The 18,525-nt window shown below is 52.9% G+C and overlaps 1 protein-coding gene across 3 annotated transcripts in view; it reads right to left on the reverse strand.

The window, feature by feature from the left end:
- CORO2B (coronin 2B) overlaps positions 1-18,525 on the reverse strand; it is a 132,420-nt gene that overhangs the window by 73,333 nt on the left and 40,562 nt on the right. The window lies entirely within an intron of this gene.

Raw genomic sequence — 18,525 nt, forward strand, 5'->3', positions numbered from 1 at the left:
ATATTCCTCTGCCCAGTGAGGGAGGGGCAGTGGAGCTCAAAGCCCAGGCCCAACAGATGGTTTCTATTTGCAGCCACTGAGCCCAGTCTGTGCCAGACTTCTGACCTATTTTGAGGAACGGAGGGCCCCACTGGCTCAGGGATGGCCTCCCACTCACACCCCTTAACCCACAGTTTGGCAGGGGATCAGTGGGTGGTTCAGGGCTGGTGGAGACGGGGAGTGGAGGAGGAAAACCTTTGAAAACGAGGCTGGGGTGGATGTCCTCAAGCCTGAACGCCAGAGAAGGGATCCTGAGAGTGTGAGTCCCAGGCCAGTGATCTCAGAGTCTCCTGGGGTATCTGTGGAAATTCAGCTTCCTGGGCTCCACTTCCGGATCGCATTCTCTGCGAGGGGGGCCAGGGAATCCGCATTTGAACGAAGCTCCGCAGGTGATCCCCACTGTTCATTGTACTGTCTGTGGACTGACAGCACGGGTATTACCTGGGGGCATCCGACTTTGGCTCAGATCATGGTCTCACGGTCTGTGGGTTCGAGCCCCACATCAGGCTTTCTGCTGTCAGTGTGGAGACTGGTTTGGATCCTCTGTCTCCCTCTCTCTCTGCACCTCCCCAACTTGTGCTCTCTCTCTCTCTGTCTCAAAAATAAATTAAAAACAATTAAAAAAAAAAAAGAAATGCAGAATCCTGGCCCCACTTGGAACTAAAGCAGAATCCAGTTTAGTTAGATCCCAGGTGGTCTGCAGATATGCAGTGTTCCGGTTCAACCTTGAGTGAGGGCTTGTTAAAGCCTAACCCCCTGGGCCCCAATTCCAGAGCGTGTGATTCAGGAAGTCCAGGGTGGGTGCTGCCTGAGACTCTGCCTTCTAGAAAGTTGCCAGGTGATCCCGGAGTGAAGGAAGCCCCTAAGCTTCGGTGCAAGGGGCACTGTGCCCTCGGAAGCCCCGGTTCTGTGACCTTTCGTAAATCCCTTTGCTTTTCTGAGTCTCAGTTTCCCCATCTGTGAAATGGATAGAATTCGTCCATTTTCCCTAGGATAGCTGTGAGGCCCCAGTGAAATATAATGACAAGTGTGGAAGCACTTTGTGAACCAAAGTTACTATATAAATCCATTTGTACCTTAAATAGTACTTGAAGGGATATCATTTGCCCTTAACAGCCACCCTGCTGTAGGGTGGGTCAGTCCAAGAGTTGGCCTAATGTGTTCCTTGAGGGATTTATTCTGCATTCCTAGACTGCGGAGCACAAGGCCAGGCATATGCAGTCCGTGCTTAATAAGGCTGGTGGGATTCCCCTTGAGCCTTCTGGTTCTCAGCCCAATTCTCTTTCCACTGAGGTTTTCACTGAGGTTTTCCTCCCACCCTGCTCCACGGCCCTCTGGTTTCTTGGTAGGTGAGGCTAAGCAACTTTTTTTTTTTTAAATATTGTTCGGTAGTTGAGGCTATAGGCTGAGCTGGGGAGACCCCCCCCAAAGGCACCTCACCCGTGAAATGTCCTGCCTGATGCTTAGGATGATTTGGGATCTCATGTGCAGGACTCCCGGCCCAGCCCCCGGAACACCTGCATTGCAGGGGTCCTTCCCCGTGGAGGGATCTGCTCATTCGGGTGTCCCCAAGCCAGCGCACCTCAGGGCTCATATGTGTGTGAGGTCGGACCCAGCACAGTCAAGGAAACCTCCAAAAACAATGTGCCAAGCATGCTTCCTGGGAAGGGGGCATTCAGTGCTGCCTGTGGGCGGAGTTCCATGAGCTTTCCCAGGGTCCAAGGTTTCCGCTTGTCGGTCTCCGTAGCCAGGGCTCCCTGGGACGGCCTACCTCTCGGAATGAGACCTTGGCTCCCTGTCACCCGTCAGCGCAGGCAAAGATGGGCTGATAAACTGTTGCAGGAGGAATGTGGTCACTTGGCTTGGGCCTTCCCCTTCCCGAGAGATAATTTATCTGGAATGCAATGCAGGGAGGGCACGGAAGAGCGGGATGGTCTTCTTGCTATGGACTAGTGTCTCTGCTAGAGAACAGAGGGAGGCGACCCATGTCTCAGTGCCCCAAATTAGAAAGGGAAAGCCGAAGACCGTTACGCTACCGTTAATCATCTTGGGTATAGACAGGGCAGAGCATCAGCCTGCCCACAGAGAAGCAGACACCAGGCCACCTGCACACGGCTTATTTATTTATTTTAATATTTATTTGTTTGGGGAGGGGGCAGGGCCCGAGAGGTGGAGACAGAATCCGAAGCAGGCTCCAGGCTCTGAGCTGTCAGCACAGAGCCGAGCCCGATGCGGGGCTCGAACTCGCGAGCCGTGAGATCGTGACCTGAGCGGAAGTTGGACGCTTAACTGACTGAGCCACCCAGGCGCCCCTGCACACAGCTTATTTGGAGATAAATTCTTTGTGCGGCTCACCAGTCCCCTAGGGATGTGCGTGTGCAAGTGTGTGGGGTGTGCGTGTGTGTGTGTGTGTGTGCATAGGAATTACCATTTTCTCCAAGACACTGGAGAAACTTCATCAGCTGATGGTCTAGAAAAGAGAGTGGAAACTTTTTGATTAAACTTAATGTCACGGAGAAAATAAAAAGGTGTTTGTTTAAAAAACCAACTGACTGATGAAGGTCTCATGATGTTCTCTACCTTTCACTCATTGCCTTATAAAAAGCATCTACTAAGGGGAACCTTCTTGGATCTTTGGCCAACGAATCCCCTAGGATAGCCACTGCCGGCCAGACTCACGAGGAACACAGCCTCATCTAGGGGGCCATGCTGTGTCCCACAAGGACCTCTAGCTAAGCTCCAGAGCTCTGTACGGCAAGGGAGACCCACACTCAGTGGTGATTGGCTCAGCCACTCAGCTCCTTCCTTGGAGGACGTTTGTTTGTTTGTTTGTTTTTTAGGGAGGGGAGGGACAGAGAGAGAGGGAGACACAGAATCCGAAGCAGACTCCAGGCTCCGAGCTGTCAGCACAGAGCCCGATGCGGGGCTCGAACTCATGAACCACGAGCCGAAGTCAAATGCTCAACCGTCTGAGCCACCCAGCCGCCCCCTTCCTTGGATGGTTTAAATGTGAGCTACGTGAGCCAGCAGTTGGTGGCCGAGGCAGAAGTCACAAGCAGAAGGAAGGGGTAAGGAGAAGAGGGCACAGAGAGGCATAAAGAGGGTCACTCTTCCTTTTTAGATATGTAAGCAAGCTTCGCTCCTTGACACTTGCTAATTGTGACCTTGCCCCTCTTCCTCTTGGCAGCATCCATTCATCCAGAGCAGCTTAGGGCGGTCAAAGCAGGAATAAAAAACATGCAGGTTCTGACATCCAAAATAGGATTTTGCAGCTCCACAACAATCTTAAGAACCAGAGTTAAGAGGCTTTTCTCCATTCCGGTCTCCCTGCCCTTAGCAACTTGAAGAGTCTCCCTTGGCTAACTCTGGTGAGACAGCAGAGGAAGGCTGGGAAGCCCCCTTCTCACAGACAGAGGCTGAGGGTGTGAAGGGCAATGAGAAGCGAAGTTCATGTTCAGGTGTGCGGCCTGATCTGCCACACTTTGCGCCAAAATCTCAGGGGCCATGCGCTCGCTAGGTTGGAGGGCGCACTCAGGGCAGAGGGGTGAGGGGTTTCGCTCCAACTTCTTGGTTAGGATTCTGGAAGAAGGGGAGCCTGGGTGCCTCAGTCGGTTAAGGGTCTAACCTCAGCTCAGGTCACGATCTCTCGGTTCGTGGGTTCGGGCTCCACGCTGGAGTGGTGGTGCGGAGCCTGCTTGGGATTCTTGGTCTCTCTTCTCTCTCTGCCCTACCCCACTTGCGCTTTTTCTCTCTCTCTAGTATATAATAAATATTTCAGTGTTTATTTTTGAGAGAGAGAGAGAGAGAGAGAGAGAGAGCGTGAGCACAAGTTGGGGGAGGGGGGTGGCGCTCAGAGAGAGAGGGAGACACAGAATCCCAGCAGGCTCCAGGCTCTGAGCGGTCAGCACAGAGCCCGACGCAGGGCTCGAACTCACAGACCGAGCCAAAGTCGGACACTTAACCAACTGAGCCACCCAGGCACGCCAATAAACCTTTTTTTTATTAAGATGTTTTATTTAGTTTTGAGAGAGCACCAGCAGGGGAGGGGCAGAGAGTGAGGGACAGAGGATCTAAAGTAAGCTCTGCACCGGCAGCAGGGAGCCCGATGTGGGATGTGAATTGACGAACCACGAGATCGTGACCCGAGCTGAATGAAGACAGATGCTCAACCGACCGAGCCACCCAGGTGCCCCATCAAAATAAATAAATAACCTTAAAAAAAAGGATTCTGGAAGGAGAGAAACTGCTATTCAAAGAAGAAGTGGCCTCGCAGGATTAAGATGGCCCAGGGGAAGGGCCACAGGGGGCTGGGTGTGCAAGCCTGAGCCCCCTTCAGCTCTTGGCTGGTGGAGAGAACCCACCAGTTCGCCCCTGCACGTCCCTGAAGGAGGACATGGAAGGTGTAAAAGCCATGGGCCACCAAGAAGTTGCCATGGCACGGGCAAGCTAACTGCATCAGAAGCTGGGGGCAAGATGGATGTGAGACAAAAGCTCACCTTTTGGGACCACCGGGGCCGAGAAAAAAATGGACCCTGAGTCTGTCAGTTGCAGACTTCAGTGGCAGGTGCTCAAAGAATGCTCCAGGACAGGACAGACCAGCCACACCTCAGTGGTTGTTAGCCAGGACCTGTCTAAGGAGCAGCACAGAGCCAGAGGTCCCCCTTCCCAACACCTGAGGTCACATAAGCCCCGACCACTTATAGCCACAGATGTCATTTTGAAGAAGAGCCAGACGAGGAGGAGCTCTGAAAGACGAGTCCTCTGGAATCACTCAAGCTGAAGCTAAATTACCCAAAGAGGCTGAGGCTTTGCCTCACAAGGCTATGCCAGTGACCACCTACCCCCTCCCCGCCCCGGACTGGCCTGAATGTGTTTGATCACCGTGACTCTGCGAGGCGGGGCTTCTGAATGAGATCACATCAGCTTTGGAGAAAATAAAGACTCTGTATCCTCTCTGCACATCCGAGCTGTCAGGGCGGCCATGGAAGGCCGCGAAGGCCGTGCACTGCACACTTGACCGTGTGAAGAGCGCCCCCTGGGGTTACAGAGCGTGGGCTGGCGTGGGGGAGGGTGCTGCCAGTCCCTTCCCAAGGAAGAGGAGGCCAGAGGCCAGAGGCCAGAGGCAGAGGAAGAGGGCTCTCATCACTGTCCCAGAGGCCAAACTTGAGCCAACAGGATGGCCCGAGGGATCCTGTGCACGCGCAGATCTGCAACGTCATTCCAGGCTTCTGATGCCCGGTCGTGTGGCTGCCCCTGGGAGCCTGTGAGGCCTGCCCGCCAGTCACTCTCTTGCCTTCCATTACTAACGGGTAATAGAGTCTGTTTCTACGAACCAACAGAGAAGCCCCTCCAGCAACGTGGAGGGTCAACAACCGTCTCTGGCAGCTCAAGAGAAGGCGCATATGCGTCGGGACTTCCTCCAGCGTGGGCGCTGGCTTCGAGAGGTTCCTGCACCGAGCACCCTGACCCTGTGGACTCACCCTGCCTGAGCACCTGGGGCATCGCCTGGCGGCAGCCCCCACCTGGCCACTGGTCCTCCCTGCTCCGCGCCTCTCATTCAATAAAACAGACATATGCCTACAGCTCGAGGCATTCCCGGTTGCCCTTTTGTTCTGTTTTTTGTTTCTGTTCTCGTTTGTTGGTTTGTTTCTATTTGTCTTTGTTTCGTTTTGTTTTGCTACTTGCAGCCCAAAGCATCCCAGCTGATAAAAGAAGCAAGAGCAGGAGGCAGCAGATGGCTGAGTCTGTGGACACTGCCTACGACATGTCTCCATGAGGTCTCTAGGTCTCAGAGGCTCTGCCCCCACAGTCAAAACTCCAGTGATTCCGGAGACCGTGAGGAGGCCCAGACACCACAATGCCCAGCCCACACCCGGCCCGGGGCCTCTGCCAGAGGGGGGAAGAAAAGCGCGGACCCCTACATTCCCCTGCAAGGTTTTCGTCCCTCTCCTACAGCTCCTCGGGGTGGGCCGAGGCAGCTGCCTCTGCCTCCTGTGTGCCAGAACATGCTGGAAATGTCCCAAGGATCGGGGGAGGGTAATAGCGATGATCACGGCGGGGGTGGGGAGCAAGAATCAGATGCCCATTGCCTGCTGCTACCCAGACACCCCACATGCCACACTGTGGGTCTGCAACGCTGTGGAGACTTGAAAGGAGATCCCCTCCCCGCTGTTTTATTCCCCTGAAAGCTGTCATTGCTACAGAAACCACGAGGAAGAGGGGTGGAGGGGAAAATGAGGTCATGTGTATAAAACATCTGGCAGGAGCCTGGGGGGCGAGGAGCAAGCACGAGCACCCTGCCTCTTCCCTTCCAACATAACGGCAAAGTGGGTGACAAAACATGGCCATTGGGCGGCTCCGAAAGGTGGCGGTACCTCTGGCAGGACACCCTCCCACGGCCCACTGGGATTCTTGCTTTCGGAAGTCCTCTTTCTCCTTTCCCTCGTGGTATTGACACACTTGGATGTGAGTGCACACACACACACACACACACACACACACGGCTCAAGAGCGCCACCTCCCTGACTCTATCGTGAGCTGGGGTCAGGGTCACAGGCTCAGCTTCTTCTTCAGCCCCATCCAAACCTTCCTGATGGGATCCCCACAGGGGCTGCTCTGTCACTGACACTTCTGCTGGTCCCCAACCACGTCGTGAGCATGCCAGGAAGCCCCAAAAGTTGCTCGGTGCCCAGCCTTCCATCTACATCATCTCAGCCCTGTCCTGGGCCCAGGCTATGTTCTTTGCTTCGGGTCCTCCCGGTCACGATGGAAGCCAAAGCAGCAGGTCGTCAGGTGCCAGCCCACTGGCAACCACTGACCTCCGCAGACTCATCCCTGCAGATAAAGTCTATCCATCCCTCCCAAGGAATCAGGACCACCCCAGTCTGTGGGGCACTTTGTGAAAATAGAAAATGGTGCCCCCTCTCCGGGCAGATACAGATCCAGACCAGAGCCCGTAACGTGGGGGGCGAAGCATGCGCTAGACTCGCTCCTCTGCCAGATTCCTTTGTGCAGGGCACAACTTGCACAACTGTACATGGTGGCCACGCACAGGGCCTTTCCAATTACCTTTCTGTGTTTCTGACCTAAATGTTATTCTCGGACTCTGACTACTCCAGAACTTCCAATGTGGGGCAGACCAGCTCACAAAACACCAAGACCTACTTAGTACTCCCCAGTACAATCCCATGGCTCAGCCAGCGCCTCCTGGCAGGTCTCACACCCTTGACTCTTCTCTGCCAACGCTAACGTCATAGTGCTTCTATCACCCAATTCTAACTCCCTGTTCTGTCTGGAGATGAACCACACACCTATCCCGGGAGACATGGGAGGGGCCTGCGGGCACTACGGTCTCATGTTCTCATCCTGCCCCGGTTAGAGTCTTTCTCTACCAACAACCGACTATGGTCACAAGTTGCCAGACAAATAAGGCAATAGGTCGTACTTCCTAAAACCACAGTGGTGGTTCAATGTGGGAATTAAGTGCGGAAACGCCTATAGAATGCTCCAGACGTTACCTGGCACACATTATGTGCCCAACACACTTAGCTACTGTGAGGTCCCTTGACTAAGCTGTTCTTGTTTCCTTGTTCCTAACTTGGATGAAGCAATATAATGCGTTGTGCTTGCTATCTGTCAGACGCTATTCTAAGCATTTTGCAAATACTAACTTACTCTTCATAGCAATTAAGAGCTACAGTCAGTGCTATTATCTCCCCCTATTACAGGGGAGGAAACTGAGGCACGAGGTTAAGTAACTTGCCCGAAGTCACACAGGGAAGAGGTGGAGGGGAGACTTGAACCCAAGCCTTCCAGCTGCACCGGGTGTATGCTCAACAAACAGGTCATACAGCTTCTTGGTGGCTCTTGTGGGCATTAAATGAGATAATGCATGCACTGTGCTGGGCACACAGAAGGTGTTCCGTACTTGTCGTTATGTCAATGCGTCATTATTGTCGAACATTTATCATTGTTACCTTTTTTTAATGTTTATTTTTATTGTTGAGAGAGAGAGAGAGAGAGAGACAGAGAGTGAGCAGGGGAGGGGCAGAGAGAGAGGGAGACACAGAATCTGAAACAGGCTCCAGGCTCCGAGCTGTCAGCACAGAGCCCGACGCGGGGCTCGAACTCACGGACTGCGAGATCGTGACCTGAGCCGAAGTTGGCCGCTTAACCGACTGAGCCACCAGAACGCTTTATATTTCTAAGGGAGCCTGGGTGGTTTAGTCCATTGAGCATCCGACTTTGGCTCAGGTCACGATCTCATTTTGCATGTTTGAGCCCCTAATCGGGCTCTGTGCTGACAGTGTGGAGCCTGCTTGGGATTCTCTCTTGCCTCCTGTCTCTACCCCTCTCCCACTTGTGTGCACGCATGCACATGTGCACTCTCTCTTTCTCTGTCTCAAAAATAAATAAACTTTGAGGCACCTGGGTGGCTCAGTTGGTTAAGCGGCCAACTTCGGCTCAGGTCACGATCTCTTGGTTTGTGGGTTTGAGCCCCAAGCCTGGCTCTCTGCCGTCAGCCTGGAGCCCGCTTCAGATCCTCTGCCCCCTCTCTCTCCCTTTCCCCTGCTCTCTCTCTCTCAAAAATAAATAAACATTTAAAAAATTTATTAAAAAAATAAATGAACCTTTAAAAAAAGAATAATAAAAAAAGAACACTTTGTATTTCTAGCCCCGCCCCACCCCATTATGCCTACTTTGTGTTACAGTCACAGCACAATGAGGCCAAGGACTCTTCGACTGTAGGCTCCCGGACAGCAAGGACCAGGTCTGTAATGTCTGCATTCCCCGTGGGGCCTTACGTACAGCAGAGGCTTAACGAACGCTTGTTCGTTGAGTGAATAAGTGAATAAATGAGACACAGCTCCCTCCCACCTCTTGTGTGACCTGATCATTGAAGAACCACTGATGAGACGCCAGAGTGGGCAGGAAGGTGAAAACAGGAGGGCCCAGCTGGATGTGGAGGGCGATGGGGAGACTGCAGCTCCCTCCCACCAGGACAGGGGCTCTGCCTCACCAGGGGGAGGGCTGAGGCACACCCCGGGCCACCCTTCCTTCCTTCCGCGGGCCCGGCTTGGCCAGCACCCGGTCATCCCCTCAGGCGGGGCTCAGCCGGGGTCTGTCCAGGCCCCTTTTCTCCCTGCTCACCTCCTGCCCACATCTCCCCAACCCCACACTGCATCCTGCACCCTGGGGAAAGACCAGACCTGTCACGATGCCACTCAGCAAACCAGTGCTCCAGTCTCCTCTCCACTAACCACTGATGCTGCAGCCAGATTCTCTTAGTGTCCCCATTAGAGTCTCTGGCGCGTGGTTACTTCCCTTCCCCGACCCAAAATGGCCCAAGGGGACACCTGCACTTTTCTCTCTGTGTCCTGGAATCCGACGCGTCTCCCCCACACAGCCCCAGTGCCCCGCCCCCCCCCCCCCAACACGCTCCTCCTTCTTGGGGACCTGCCACACTGAAGGTCGCTTCACAGGGCCCGTGGGCACTAAGAATAAGTTGCCCTGCCCTGGCACGCCGCTTTTCACGTGCTCAGGTCTTCCCTCTAAATTCCCCGAGGGTTAGGATGAGGTCTTGGTCGTCGATGGCTCCCCCTACGAAACCCACACGGGGTACAAACAGTCAGGGAGCCACAGAATAAAGCCAACCAAATACATAAACAAGTAAAAGTGAAATTTCGTAAGTAAGAAGTGATTTCACAAATAACATTTACTCAGAGCCTACTACGTGTCGGGCACCATTAGAAGCGATGCACTTGAATGACCTTTACTCCCCGGTACCTTTATTAGGCCAACATCGCTGTGCCCATTTTGCAGATGCGGGAATGGAGGCAGAGAGAAGGTAAGTGCCTTGCTAGGGTCCCGCGGTTGGACTGGGAGTTAAACCAGGAGTCTGACTCCGGGCCCTGGGCTCACAGCTGTTCCCTGCACTCTGGATGCTAAACGGCCTCCTACCCATCCTTCAAATCGGTAAGTCACCCCTCCAGGGCCTCCCGGCTGTTCTCCAAAGCAGTGGTTCTCAGCCCTCGCAGCACCCTAAATCCACCTGGGGAGCTCCTTTTTAGCACGTGCTGATACCTGGACCATCCCGGCCAAGGGGATGGAATCACCAATGATGGGGCCAGGGCGTCTGCATTTTTAAGAGCTCCCCCCTCGGCGAGAAGAAAGAGCCACCGCTGTAAAGGCAGTGACTGGCGTGAGGTCCCTGCCTCTATCCTCTATCCTGCCCCCTCCTCACCTCACTTCAAGGCCAGGAACCCTGTACCTGTGTCATCATCCCCTCTCTGCCGACATCACTCCTCCCCAGGGGGCACAGGGGAGGTGAAAAGAGCGAAGCTCAACCGGGTCAGGCTGCCTCGCACGTGGCACCAGGCCCCACGTGCTGCAGCCAGAGCAGCCTCAGAACATGAACGTGAGTCGGGATGCGTCTCAGGTTTTCGTCACCTCCTCCAGGACGCTGACCCTTGCCCCCTCGGTGTTTCCGACCTCAAGGCTTAATGACGTCCTTCCAACTCCCCGAGCCGTTGGCGCGGCTTTTCAGTTATTTACACGTTTGGGCAATTTGGTCTTCAATCCTTCCCAGGAGTTGGGTTTGGCCCTCCAAGCGCATCTGGTAGAAAGAGGCAGAGAGCCCCAGGGCCCCGGGCCTCCAAGGGAAAGGGGTGAGATGCTGGCCATAGTGCCACAGCTCATCCACCGAAGGTCGTGGCAGGATTTCCAGGACAATGGACAGTTAGGCCTTTGGTAGAATACGTTATGAGAGCAAAACAACCCGGGGCGGTGCTGACCTCCTGACTTGAAAATACAGTATTTCAGGGTCAAGTCCATGAAAGACACTGATAACTAAATCAATCACTGTGCCCAAAGTGCTCCCTCACACCTGACGACCCACCAGTCTCCGCGGGGTCCAGCCTCTTCTGTGCCCACATTTCTTGCCCAGGCTAATCCTCGTGAATGGCATGTCCCTCCTGTGGGCGAACTCCTACTCATGCGTCAAGGTCCACCTCAAGGTCACCTCATCTGGGGAGGCTTTCCTGATAGTCCTGGGTACGAGGTACAGGGCTGTCTTCTCAAAATATCTTTTTACGTGGCCCATGGAACCCTTACTGCTCTTCCAGTCTGGTTTCTCCCACTGGTATATGATCAACTCAGAGGCAAGAATCCTTCCTCTCTGCATCCCTGGGACTCAGCACAGCAAAAGCCACAGGCCATGAGACAGAGATCCACGGACTCAATCTGGCCCGCAGATGTGGGGCTAAAGGGCCAGCACGGTGATTAAAAACATTACTTGCCAACATTAAAAAAATCAGGATATATTAAAAAATTTTTTTAATGTTTTTATTTTATTTTTGAGAGAGAGAGAGACAGACAGAGAGCAAGTGGGAGTGGGGCAGAGAGAGAGGGAGACACAGAATCCGACTCAGGCTCCAGGCTCTGAGCTATCGGCACAGACCCGACGCGGGGCTTGAACCCACGAACCGTGAGATCATGACCTGAGCCGAAGTCGGACGCTTAACTGACTGAGCCAGCCAGGTGCCCCCAAATCAGGATACTTCATCTAAAAATCCAGACTCCTTTCTGAGTCCACGTTCCCCGCTGCTGCTCCTTCAGAAGGGAAGTGGGGTGTTCCACTTATGCCTAAGCCACCTCTCCCCATTACGGTTCTTGTAACTCTTGTACACACTTGACCTATGCCCCCGGAGAGAAGCATGTAGTAGCTAATTTAAAGAGTATTGCTGAACAGTGAGTCTACTTTGACTTTTGAAGCAGCCAGAGCAGAAAGGTCTGCATGTGAACCAAACAAATCGCATTTCTTGCTAGATAGCATTTGTGGATGAAAGCCAGGGACGATTAAATTACCCCAGGAAGATGAACCGTGGCACGTCCATTCAACGGGATACTATGCAGGGATAAGAAGGGAGAAACTATTGATACCCAGAAGCCGCGGGGAAATCTCAGATATGTTACGCTGACCCAAGCGAGCCAGGCACAAACACTGTACTTATCTGATATTCTGGAAAAGACAAGACAATAAAGACAGAAAACAGATCAGTGGCAAGGTCCAGAGGTGGGAAGGGGGGGGTTGACTCCAAAGCTGCGGGACAGAATCTGGGGGAGGGTGTGACGGAAATGTTCTATGTCATAATCGACGGTGGCTACGCAACTCTAGGTCACTGCTGAAACCCGCGGAACTGCACCCTAAAAAGGATGATTTTTATTGCATGGAAATCATACCTCAATAAACCCGGCTTTTAAAAAAATTACTCGGAGACATTTTTGTCCTGGTCCCCAGTACAGAAAGTTGCATACCAGAAACTATGGGAAAACTTCAAGTTTAGAGACTCCGAGGGCCCTGTGAGGTGCCCTGAGGAGACCCGGTCCCTTTGCCCATGCAGTGACAGCGCTCTGGACACCCACCGGTTAGTGTGGCACAGAGGAAGCCTCCCTGGGCACGCTGCCACTCGTCCCGTAGTGTCCCCACTCTGCACAGGTGTGGCCTTCAGCCACTAGCATTGGAGGGGAAACAGAGACCCCGGCCCTACCCCCAGAGCCGCTGGATTTAGAATCTTCTGGGGCTGACCCAGAACCTGCCAGTCTGATGTTTAAAAAGCCCCTCGGGTGATTCAATGCAACACTAATACTCGAGATATGTGGTATATCGGCTTTGGGTCCTGGAGACAGTGCTTCCTGATATGAGCTTGGGCGGAGAAAACACGGTGGGTGGCACCTTCCGAAGGTCCTGATGATCCTACATCCCCATTACTCTTTGTGCTGCTGATCGTGTTCATCGTCCATTCCGTCTAACCTTGTAGGGTGCTTCAGGCTTACAGAGCATCTCCGACACGGATTACCTCATCTACACCGGGCAGCCGGCGTCTTTAATCCCCACTGATCGGATGAGATAAGAGAGTCAGAGAGTGAGGAGAGGCCACCTGCCAGGATGGGGTCCATCCCTCCTGCCTTCCATCATCCTGCTGCTACAGGGCTTGGAATCCTCCTTCCGGCTGGAGGCCCAACTGAGGAGGGGTGGGCAGCGAGGGAGGAGTCAGCAAGGGTCTCCTCTCCATCCCCACACCAAGAAGCCCATTTGCGCTCCCCGTGCCCAGTCGCAGCGAGGGTGCTGAAATCTGGCCCGCGATGGGGAAGCCCGACGAGATTTCCAGAGCAAAGGAGTCTGCAGGCTGCCCTTGGCGTCTCCCACCAGAGTCCGCCCCACCACCCGCGATGACTCCTGGCCGTCGTCCGGGACGGCCTCATGCACCTCGCTGCTGGGAGAGGCTGACCTCACCCTCTTCTGTCCCCTCGGGGTGAAGCGAGGTGGGGCTGAGGAGGCCAGGGCACACGTGGCCCTGGGTGGGGAGGGCTAGAGGTCACCTGTGTCAGCCTGCACACGCTGGGACACTGCCAGGGTTCCCGAAGGACCTCCCGACGTTGCAAAGGGCCGGGGTCTCAGTCCAGCTGCTTCAGTTCTGGCCTCAGCTCTGCTACTCTGGCAAATCTCAGAGCCTTAATCCCTCGGGGAGGGCACGACGGGCCACTTCCTTGCCGTGTGACCCCCGGGCAGGCGACGTCTAGCCTCAGTTTCTTTGAGCCTCAGTTTCCTCATGTATAAAAGGGGATGATATTAATAGTGCTTACCTCAAAAGGTTGAGGTGAAGGTTAGATTCCCATAAAGTATATAAAGCACCTGACACATTCCAGACCTCTGTAAGTTTTTGCTGTCTTCATCACTACCACCATCCTCAGTCTCCCAGTCTGTTAAATGGGAACAATTCTTTTTTTTTTTTTTAAGTTTATTTATTTATTTTGAGAGAAAGAGAGCCCAGGTTTGGGGTAGGGACAGAGAGACAGGGAGAGAGAATTCCAAGCAGGCTCCACGTTGTCAGTGCAGAGCCCGATGTGGGGCTCGAACCCACGAACTGTGAGATCATGCCCTGGGCCGAGATCGAGAGTCGGACGCTTAACCGACTGAGCCACCCAGGCGCCCCCTTGACGGAAGTAATTGCAATCCTACCACGGCTGCCTCACAGGGGTGTTGTGAGACAAGGTCAACGAAGCTGTAAACTCCCCGAAGACAGAGCTCGTGTCCGCCTCGTTTCCCTGTGGCACTCCCAGGGTTTCGAATAGTGCCTGTAGTAGTAGGTGCTCAGCAAATATCTATGGAGAAAGGAAGGAAGGAAGAAGGGAAGGGAGGGAGGGAGGGAGGAAGAAAGAAAGGAAGAAAAGAAGAAAGGGAGGGAGGAAGGAAGGAAGAAAGGAAGGAAGGAAAGAAGGAAGGAAGGAGGGAAGAAAGGGAGGGAGGAAGGAAGGAAGGAAAGAAGAAAGGGAGGGAGGAAGGAAGGAAAGAAGGAAGGAAGGAAGGAAGGAGGGAAGAAAGGGAGGGAGGGAGGAAGGAAGAAGGGAAGAAAGGGAGGGAGGGAGGAAGGAAGGAGGGAAGAAAGGGAGGGAGGGAGGGAGGAAGGAGGGAAGAAAGGGAGGGAGGAAGGAAGGAAGGAGGGAAGAAAAGGAGGAATGAAGGAAGGAAGGACAGAGATGTGTTTTGTGACTCGGAAGGCACTCCACAGGGGTGAGTTGCTTTTGTTTCGAATGAGTAGCCAGTGATGTCCAATGAGAGAATGGATTATTTTCAAGTGGTGAGTTCCCCATCTCCGGAGGCAATTAATGAAATTGGAAGGTCATTTGGCACAGGTGTCAGAGGTGGGACTCCCACAGCATCCCATCCTTTCCAGCCACCGGCAGCCCTCAGTCAAATGGCGTCTGGGGGACTTATACTCCAGGGTGTGTAAAACCAGCCCTCGCATCCTCACGCTGTGGTCACACACTCCACCCAGACGGTCTCAAAATCACACCGAAGTCCAGACTTGCACACTCTCAAGTGCACTTTACACACACAGCCACTCCCTGGGCGGTCGCCACCGTCACCACGGACAACATTGGCGACATACTGGTCACTCACTACAAACCAGGCTTTGTTTGGGCTAAGCCCTCCTCTGACTTGGTCTCACTGAGTTCTCCCTCCTGAGATGAAGGGCTCATTATTCCCATTTTAAAGATGGGAAACCAAGGCTCGGAAGGTGAAACAACTCGTTCAAGGCCCCATGGTTGGTAGGAGCGAAGCTGGGCTTTGAATCTAGTTCTTTCTGGCTCCAAAGCTTGTTGTCTTGAGCCACGTTGCGTCCCTAACACAAACCAACAGCCAAACCAAAATGGACCCAACTTGTTCTCAAAAGGCTGCTTCCAGCCCAGCCGTCATCCCAACCTTGGCACGTTCTCACCCCGGCCACACCTGTGCTGGTCTCCAGGTCCGTGCCAGCGTGGAACCCTGAGCAGCAGCGGGGTCCTGCTTATCTCCGCTCCTGCCTCCCTCAGCTCAGTACCCCAGCCCGACAGTACCCTTCCCGGTCACCGCTGGGCCTTTGCTCAGCCTGGCCCCTTGCCGGGAATGCCTTCTCCTCTCTCCCTATGCAAGCCCTATGCAAGGGCACAGTTCAATCCGGATGTCTCCTGCTCTGTGGAGCCTCTCTGAGCCCCGGCAGGCAGAGCTGGTCCCTCCCTCCGTTCTAGCACTTTACTTTCTGGCTAGTTGTTCATGCGTCTGCCTCCCTCACCAGACCATGAGTCCCTGGCGGCCGCAGAGCAGCGGCTCATTCAACGTGAGCGTCCATCTGTGAGCGCAGGGCCTGGCATGGCCAAGACGCTCACTAAATGCTGTGGTTTCATTACTCATGGCCAGGAGGGTCCCCCACAGGGCGCTCGCAGATTGGCGGTGGTCAGAGTGGAGTACGTTCACTGCTGAGATCATCCGTCCACACGAAACAGGGAAACAAACCCCCTCGTAAGCAGGCGAGGACATCTGGGCTCCTCTGGAAAGCAGTAACGTTGGGGAAGCGGGGCGGCATGGAGTCAGCAGCGAGCATGGCTCAAGCTGCTCCCAAACGGACACTGGCCAGCAGACGGCCTGTTTTCACCCAGCCGACTTTCTACAATTGGTTGGGGGATTTCAACACGGACCCTGGCTCCCCGCCTGACCCTGCCTGACACACAGCGGGAAGGCATGGAACTGTGCTAACCCCGGTCCCTCCATAGCTGGCTGGGCGATCCCCGCTCTGGGCCTCAGTTTGTTCATCCACAGAATGGGAGAAACAACTCCGGCTATGTCTGCCTTGGAGGGCTGGGGTAAAAGGTATTAAGTGAGTAGAAGACAGAAGGCATTTTGGAAACATAAAAATGGTTCAAAAGCATGATGTGGGGCCAGATGAGGCTGGAAGGAAGGCTCTCTTTCTTCCCGTGGCTTCAAATGACCTACAGGACCCACATGCGAGGGTGTTCTGGGCTTCTGCCTCGTCCTGTGTCAGAAGAGGGGTTAAAATGAACCAGCGTTTGCCAGACTTCACAATTTGTGTACCATTGCCAACACCGTCTTGCCATCTCTGTAAATCACCTGAGCCATATTTATTTAAGAATATTGTTTAACTTGATCCTTTCCAAAATTTAAATATCCGCGCAAGCCCCCTTCTCAGCGATATTATCCAGGATGTAACCGGTTCGATGTGTCAGCTGCATTTTTTCTAGTACACATTAAATAAATATGTGACAATTAAACCCAACCACACTCACCCAGGCCCCAGTGAAACCATCTTGTATATCCCTGGTGGTTCCTGTCTGTTCTTGGAGAAACAGAGGGAGAAAGGAGGCTTTAGGCCCTTCGCAGCTCCGATGGCCTAAGGTTTACATCAACGTGATATACTCATCTGGCACCCAGCCCTGGGACAGGAGATGTGGGAGACGGTAAGTCAATCCCTACTCTCTGGGAGCTTCCAATCTTGTCTGAACAACAACAACAAAAAAAGCTCCCCAGTTGCTTCAGTGGGTTTCCCTTGTATTTCATTTAAAGCCTGCTCTAAGGCATACCAGAATGCATACATTACAGTGAGATGAAAAATCAAGCAGTGATGAAATTCAGATTAAAGGAAAGTGAGGGTAGGAGAATAAAGGCAAGGCAAAATAAACACATAAAAGGCTTATTGGAGCTCTTGAATGCTCCATGGAGAATACCACAGATTGGAACTCTGAGCTTCCTAGCAGCCAAAGTAAAAAGGGAAACATGAATTATTTTCCTTTCATATGATATATAAGCAATGTCCTTAAGTGCACTGAGATAAATATGATATAATGGTCCCTGGGACTGAAAAGTGGGCTGAAAAATGCTGCTCCCGTCTCCTGACAGGTGTCCCTGTCTTTCTTTGAGCCCATGTCCTATGCTGAGGATCTTCCCCCAAATAAAGCTTTGATCATGTCCCTTCCCTTTCTGAAAAAGGTAAACTATTTTTCTCTTACCTCCGGAGTGAAATTAAACATTTTCAGGCTTATACTCAAGCATCCCCATGAATTAACCCCCAAATACCTTTAAGGTCACATCTCTAGGAGCTTCATATTTCAATGTCAGTAGAACTGCCTGAGTTCAAATCTGGGCTCTGCCTCTACCTCAGTAGCCACCTGATCCCTAGGCAAGTTACACAACCTCTCTGAGTCTCAATTTCCTCATCCACAATATGAAGGTATAAAGAGTTCTTGTCTCCTGGTATTTATAATGAGAACTGAATGTAGTAACCCAGGCAAAGCGCTTGCCAGGTACATCAACGTGAGCTCCTCCCCAATGCACTCCTCCCTCCTGGCCTGTGCTCCTGCTGTTACTTCTGTCCAGCTGGCTTTCCCCATTCTCTGTTGACAGGCAGATTTCTCTGAGGAAACCCTATCATTCATCCAGACCCAGCTCAAGTGCCATTTGAACTGGGGGCCTTCCCGGATTTTCCCAGTCAAAAGAGCCCATTCCTTGCCCTCTTTCCCCACAGCACATAATTTATACGCAATACCATATAGGAGCTATATGCTACACTCAACCAGCGTTTCTCACGCTGGAGGGTGACCTCCTACCAGCAGGTTGTGAAATCAAAGTGGTAGGATGTTACCAGCACTGAAAACAAAAATGAGACAGAGTAGAAAAGACTGAGAAATATCAGAGTGCATGGCCTGACTTTTGATTTGGTTTTGTAGGCACAATATATACTTGTGTGTGTGTGTGTGTGTGTGCATAGTTGGTGACAATATAAAGTGCTTTTCCAATTAGGAGCCATAGCCAAGAAACGTCTGAAAGCAACGGCACTAATTGTGGGTTCCTGGAGGGCAGGGACCAAGTCAGGTTCACTTCTTTGTCCCCAGTACTTAGTACAGAGCCTGGCACATAGTAGATACTCAATAAACATTACTTTGTTTGCCTTTGTTTTTCAGTAAACGCTATTGAAGTGATCTGAAAATCCAGTAATTCAGAATAGCATATTTACCAGGGCATCCTGGGTGCCCAAAATTCAACTACAAACTATAAACCCCCATGCCACAGGACCCACCCAGCAGGATGGTGGCCAAACCAGGATGGATTTCAGAACTGAGGTGGTTGGGTGTGGGTGGAAAAGAACAGTGTGG

Source organism: Panthera pardus, unplaced genomic scaffold (assembly GCF_024362965.1).
Source record: "Panthera pardus isolate Hobbes unplaced genomic scaffold, ASM2436296v1 HiC_scaffold_24, whole genome shotgun sequence".
Classification (NCBI taxonomy): domain Eukaryota; kingdom Metazoa; phylum Chordata; class Mammalia; order Carnivora; family Felidae; genus Panthera; species Panthera pardus.